Source organism: Mastomys coucha, unplaced genomic scaffold (assembly GCF_008632895.1).
Source record: "Mastomys coucha isolate ucsf_1 unplaced genomic scaffold, UCSF_Mcou_1 pScaffold21, whole genome shotgun sequence".
Lineage (NCBI taxonomy): Eukaryota > Metazoa > Chordata > Mammalia > Rodentia > Muridae > Mastomys > Mastomys coucha.
In genome coordinates, this window is record NW_022196904.1 from 115,199,306 (window position 1) to 115,205,824 (window position 6,519).

At 44.5% G+C, this 6,519-nt stretch overlaps 1 protein-coding gene and 1 pseudogene across 4 annotated transcripts in view; one reads left to right on the plus strand and one right to left on the minus strand.

Moving 5' to 3' along the window:
• The window catches only part of Xpo6 (exportin 6), a 97,359-nt gene that overhangs the window by 85,648 nt on the left and 5,192 nt on the right, over positions 1 to 6,519 (minus strand). The window lies entirely within an intron of this gene.
• LOC116102943 lies at positions 1,339 to 1,835 on the plus strand (annotated as a pseudogene).

Genomic DNA, 6,519 nt, shown 5'->3' on the forward strand with positions numbered 1-6,519 from the left:
CCACTGGACAGACACCTGTGTCCGCCCGCCACCCAGAGTACCCGACCTCGGGCAGGACTCGGGTCATTCTCTCCCATCTCTTCCATTCCCCCACAGCCCGGTGCCCAGCGCTGCCCTAGCAGCGGCAGCGCCCGCCACCGTGTGCTATGCCCAACAGGAAACAATTACAGGTATCACACATTCCAGCCCCTAGACTCACATTAAAGGGGGCAGGAAGGGGTTGAGGCGCCAGGTGTCTTAGTATTGTTCTTTTGCTGTGAACACTATGATCAAAGCAACTTTTAAAAGAAAACTTTAACTGGGGGCTAGCTCACAGTTTCAGAGGGTGAGTCCATGATCATCATAGCAGTCAGGAGGGCAGTTGGAAGACAGGCATGGTGCTGCTGACAAAAGAGCTTACATCTGATCTACAAAGGGGGGAGGGGGACAGAGAGAGACCAAGAGTGGGCCTGGTCTTTTGAAATCTCAAAGCCCACCTCCAGTGACACACCTCCTCCAACAAGACCACACCTCCTAATCCTTCTTAAACAGTCTATAAATTAGGAACTAAACATTCAAATATGAGCCTATGGAGGCCATTCTCATTTCAAATCACTACACTAGATACAGCAACGTGCATGTTAATTTCAACAGTGGGAGGTGGAAACAAGAGCATCCCTGGAATCTACTGCCCAGCCAGACTAGCCTAATACATGAGTTCTAGATTCAATGAGAGGTGTATGCTGTCTCAAAAAATAAGGTTTGGGAGCAATTAAGGAAGATGCCCAGCATCAGCCTCTGGACTCTGCACAATCATATACATAAAATGTATACACTTGCACACCCATGAATACATAAGTGAACAAATACACAGATACACAATAACTGGTAAACATCAAATGTTAACTTCCTGGTTTGAACATGACCTGGGCACCTGGTAAAGTAGACACAGGGTGTTTTTTTTTTTTTTTTTTTTGCACCAGTTTTGCAATTTCCTGTGAGCACACAATTGTTTCAAAATAGAGGGTTGTTTTTAACCCAAGTGGCAGTATCTTTTAACTATTATAATGCCCTCCCCCAAAAGTCAACATATCTAGGCATGGTAATGTACTCATATCCACATGCTCATGGCCGGCAGCTACTCCTCCACTTTACTTCACTCCTCTTCTCTCCTCTCCTCTCCTCTCCTCTCCTCTCTCCTCCTCTCCTCTCTTCTCTTCTCGTCTCTTCTCTGCCTTTCTCTGTCTCTACTACCCTCTTAACTCCCCTCCCCATGCCCTTAATAAACTCTATTCTATACTATAAAAAAAAAAAATCAAGTTTTCAGCCGTGGCAGCCATCTTCCAGTAACCTGCCAAAATGAAGAACACAAAGGGAAAAAGGAGAGGCACCTGGTATATGTTCTCTAGGCCTTTTAGGAAACAGAGTTGTTCCTTTGGCCACATACATGCGAATCTACAAGAAGGGTGATATTATAGACATCAAGGGAATGGGCACTGTTCAAAAAGGAATGCCCCATAAGTGTTACCATGGCAAAACCGGAAGAGTCTACAATGTCACCCAGCATGCCGTGGGCATCATTGTAAACAAGCAAGTTAAGGGCAAGATTCTGGCCAAGAGGATCAATGTGCGGATTGAGCACATCAAGCATGGAAAGAGCAGAGCCAGCTTCCTGAAGCAGGTGAAGGAGAACGATCAGAAGAAAAAGGAAGCCTGAGTAGAAGAAAAAGAGAAGGGCGCCTGAGTTCAGCTGAAGCGCCAGCCTGCGCCACCCAGAGAAGCGCACTTTGTGAGGGAGGACCAACAGAAAAGAGCCTGAGTTGTTGGAGCCCATTCCATACGTATTCATGGCCTAATGTACAAAAGAGAAACAAAGGACCCAGACTGCAAAGTGTTTTCCTTAAAAAAAAAAAAATCAAAACAGGAGGTTGGGAAGATAGCTTATTTAGAAGACCTGAGTTCAATTCTTAGAACACACAGGCATACAAGCAAGGCGTGCTTGTGGCACACTTGCGTAATTACAGTGTTGGGGAAGCAGACAAGTGGTCCCTAGTAGCAAGACAGCAGACCTGGCCAAGATGAGTTCCAAACCAGTAAGTGGGAGAAGGGTACCTGAGAACAGTGCCCAAGGTTGTCCTCTGCCTACCATATGCATGGGCACACGTGCACCCTACACAGGAAGAAAAGACAAGCACAGAAAATAAGAGAGAGAATTATCACTACTACTTTTTAAATAAAAGTACTGATTTTAGGTACTTTCTCTCCCTTTTTTGATACCTTCTTTGTACTTCCTTTGATACTTCCTGGAGTTTTGTATTAATGAGCTTGTGGTCACTTTAAGGAATGTATGCAGCTGACACTCTAATAGAAGAAAGAAAAGGGAGAAGTGGTGGTCTGGATGAGAGAATGGCCCCCATAGGCTCTTATGTTGACTGCTTCATCAGCAGTTGGTGGAACTGTTTGAGAAGGACTTAGGAGGTGTGGCCTTGGTGAAGGGTGTGTTACTGGGGGTGGGCTCCCAGGTTTTAGAGGCTCACACCAGCCCCAGTCTCACTTTCTCTCTGCCCAGTGCCTGTGGACTGGGGAGTAAACTAATTGCTTAGCTACTGCTCCAGCACCATGCCATGGACTAACCCTCTGAAACTGTAAGCCCCAACTAAATGTTTTCTTTTAAAATTTGCTTAGTCGGGGGTTATCTCTGCACAGCAATAGAACAATAACTGAGACAACGAGGGAGAAAGCTTCCCAGGACTGGTTAGCCAATTTGCAAAGCACTGATCTTTTATTCTACCTTCACTCAACTCATACTACACCCCTTGGCTACCTTTTGCTAGAGCCTTGTACGGGGCTGCTATTCACTGTTAACTGTGAAAATGAGCCTACTAAATCCAGCACAGTGGCACTGAGAGGTGAGGGCAGGAGAACTGATCTAAATTTAAAGCCAGCTGGGGCAACAGTGAATTCTAAGCTAACTGGGCCTATGGACCTTGTCTCAAAAAAAGGAAGAGGTAGGGAGGGAGAGGAGGCAAACTACTAATGTACATGCTAAGCCTAATAAGCTTATCTGAACTGAAACTTGAAGGCAAACAACTGTCCCTCCCTGTGAACATCCATTATGTGCACCATGGGGTCCTCAGTGCTCACACTTCCTCAATCCCATCACGTTATAGGATAACCAGAGACAAGATGCTGGAAGATCTGATCATCTCAACCTGTCCACTATGGAGAGAATATTCTCAGGTTTTAAGTTCAGCTGACAAGATGTACTGTTTTTCTAGAACAGTCTACATTTTCAGTTAATGTGTACTATAGAAATCTAGTAATCTTGTGTACAGCATGGCTGTGGGGATTGGAACCAGCTCTGAAACCTGGCTCTGTCAATCACCATGTAACTGTAGACAAGCTATTAACCTTACTCTCCCCGAGCCAATGTCCTTATCTTTCTCAACTGTAAATTGGGAACAGTAACAGTTACACAGAACAAAGACAGAGAGACTAAATGAGGAGGCAATAGTAATAGTTAGTGCCCCTACACATGGCTATCACCAAATGTAACTAAGAAATAAGCTATTCTCTTCCTCTAAACTCATCCCCTTTCCTTTCTACAAGAAAGGGGACGCTCCAGTTGCCTGTACTTTAGCACATGATCCACAGTGCACTAGTTCTAACTCCCCTTACTCATGTCCTGCACATGTCCACGCACCCAGGGCAAAAGCTTACAAACTACCACTCCTCATTCAAGTATCCAAATATGCTGGATCTTACTAGACACAGCAACAGCAAAGGAGTGGGCAAGAGACTCATCTCCAACCTTCCGAACTGTGCCACTTACTACAAGGCTGCAGCCTTTTAATTACTACATATTAAAGGAAAGTAACAAAAGCAAAAAGCCCACTATAATCAAAGGTGACATATTAAACTGAAGGCCTAGAAAACCTGAAAAAGGTGATGCTTTACGGTGGTACCAATCATGGTCTTACCTTAAAAAAAAAAAAAAAAAAAAATTAAAACAACAAAGAGAAGCAGAAGCAGCAGGAGAGAGAAGGAAGGAAAGGCCAAAGTGTGCCAAGGGTTCTAGGACTGACTGTGGGAGGCTGCAAGGAGAGAATGAGGTATGATTTGTGAAGTCTAAAAGACATTCTAGGTCCATCACTTTTAGCATCTAATACATCATCCTCTCCCCTACTGAGAAGTCTAAAGTCAAACTCCCTGTGGGAATCAATGCAGAGCCCATGTGCTTCCAACCACCCCACTCTGCCTAACTAAGACCCTGAGGAACCTCCCTCAGCTCTGCCCTGAATTGTGTCAAATGGCACCTTATATATTAGCTCTCTGAGGAATTATAGCAAAACGCATGTTGGCAGACTGACAGGAGAACCTAGAAGCTGGAGCAGCAGCCTATCCTACTTCATTTTTGTTGCTATAATTAAAATACCTGACTGAAACCATCGGGGTATTTGGTTTCTAATTCAGAGAAGTCAAGACAGAAGCACAAAGCAGTCACACACACAGTCAAGAAGAGAAAAAATGACGGGCGGTGGTGGCGCACACCTTTAAACCCAGCACTTGGGAGGCAGAGGCAGGTGGATTTCTGAATTCAAGGCCAGCCTGGTCTACAGAGTGAGTTCCAGGACAACCAGGGCTATACAGAGAAAACCTGTCTCAAAAAAAAACAAAAAAAAAAAAAAAAAAAAAAAAAAAAAAGAAGAAGAGAAAAAAATGAATGCTCCCATGCTCCTTTTGCTCAGTTCACTTTCTCCAGTACAGTGGAGGACTCAAACCCCGGGCACAGCACAGCAGGCTGGGCTTCCCATATCAACTCACACAATCAAGACAATCACCCCTCAGACATGTCCACTGGCCAGCTTGTTCTAAACAATCTCAGGTTTCTTCTGATTTGTCCAGAGACCTTCCCAGGTGACTCTGAAGTATGACAAGTTGCCAATTTAACCCTAACCATCACACAGCTGGTGTGGTGGTGAGCACCTGTAATCCCAGCACTCGTGCATGAGGATCCACAGTTTGAATCCAGCCAGCACACAAAGTTCCTATCTTTAAAAACAAAACAAAAAACAAAAAACAGGGCTGGAGAGATGGCTCAGTGGTTAAGAACACCTACTATTCTTCTGAAGGTCCTGAATTCAAATCCCAGCAACCACATGGTGGCTCACAACCATTCATAACGAGATCTGACACCCTCTTCTGGAGTGTCTGAAGACAGCTACAGTGTACTTACATATAATAAATAAATCTTTTTTTTTTTTTTTTTTTTGGTTTTTCAAGATAGGGTTTCTCTGTGTAGTCCTGGCTGTCCTGGAACTCACTCTGTAGACCAGGCTGGCCTCAGAAATCCACCTGCCTCTGCCTCCCAAGTGCTGGGATTAAAGGCGTGCACCACCACCAACCGGCAATAAATAAATCTTTAAAAAAAAAAAAAAAAAAAGAGAGAGAGAGCCTGACCCAACCAAACAAGATGAGAAGGCCAGAATTGGGACACAAACATATTGGCAATATCATCAACCGGTACAGCAGAAGAGGAAGTTAAGTATGACTCAACATTAAGTATGCACAGTGGATGAATGAGGTCATCATTAAGAGAACTAGGCCATGGGGAAAGAGCATTACCCTGAGGGAAAGATGGCAGATATGGGTTAGATATTATAATGCCCACAGCACACTAAGGTGCACATCCATGGCCAAAGAAGGTTTAGTTTCTGTGAGTACACAGGTCATAACTGCAGCCATAGGCAGGAAAAATCAAGGAAGACTAGATCAAGACAGTAATAGCAAAGCTGGAGAGATGGCTGGGCGGTGATGGCTCACAGCTTTAATCCCAGCACTTGGGAGGTGGAGGCAGGTGAATTTCTGAGTTCGAGGCCAGCCTGGTCTACACAGAGAAACCCTGTCTCGAAAAAACAAACAAACAACAAAAAAAAAAAGCTGGAGAGATGGCTAGGCAGTTAAGAGCATTCAACACTCTTCCAGAGGACCTGATTCTCAACATCCATATTGAGGGGCTCACAACCTCCAAACCTCCAACTCCAAGAAGATCCAAAACCTCTGCCTTCCAAGTGTACCTGCACTCACATGCACATGCCCATACACAAACACAAGCCACACAAAAATAAATATTTTCTAATAAAATGGAGAAAGACACAAAGATACAAGGAAGCCTCAAAAAAAAAATATTTCAAGAAAAGGAGACAACAGATACCAAGAACCACAGTAGTTGAGAAACATAAAAACTAAAAACAGGTTATGGTGTTTATTTTTTGCTTTTAAACAGAATAGTATGTAGCCCAAGCTGGCCTCAAACTCAGACTCCTGCTTCAGCCTCTTCAGACTACAGACATGCCATTGAGCCATGTACATTGAACCCAACACACTATGGTTATAGGTGGTCTTAAAAAGTAGTTGACAGCCGGGCGGTGGTGGCGCACGCCTTTAATCTGAGCACTCGGGAGGCAGAGGCGGGCGGATTTCTGAGTTTGAGGTCAGCCTGGTCTACAGAGTTCCAGGACATACAGGGCTACACAGAGA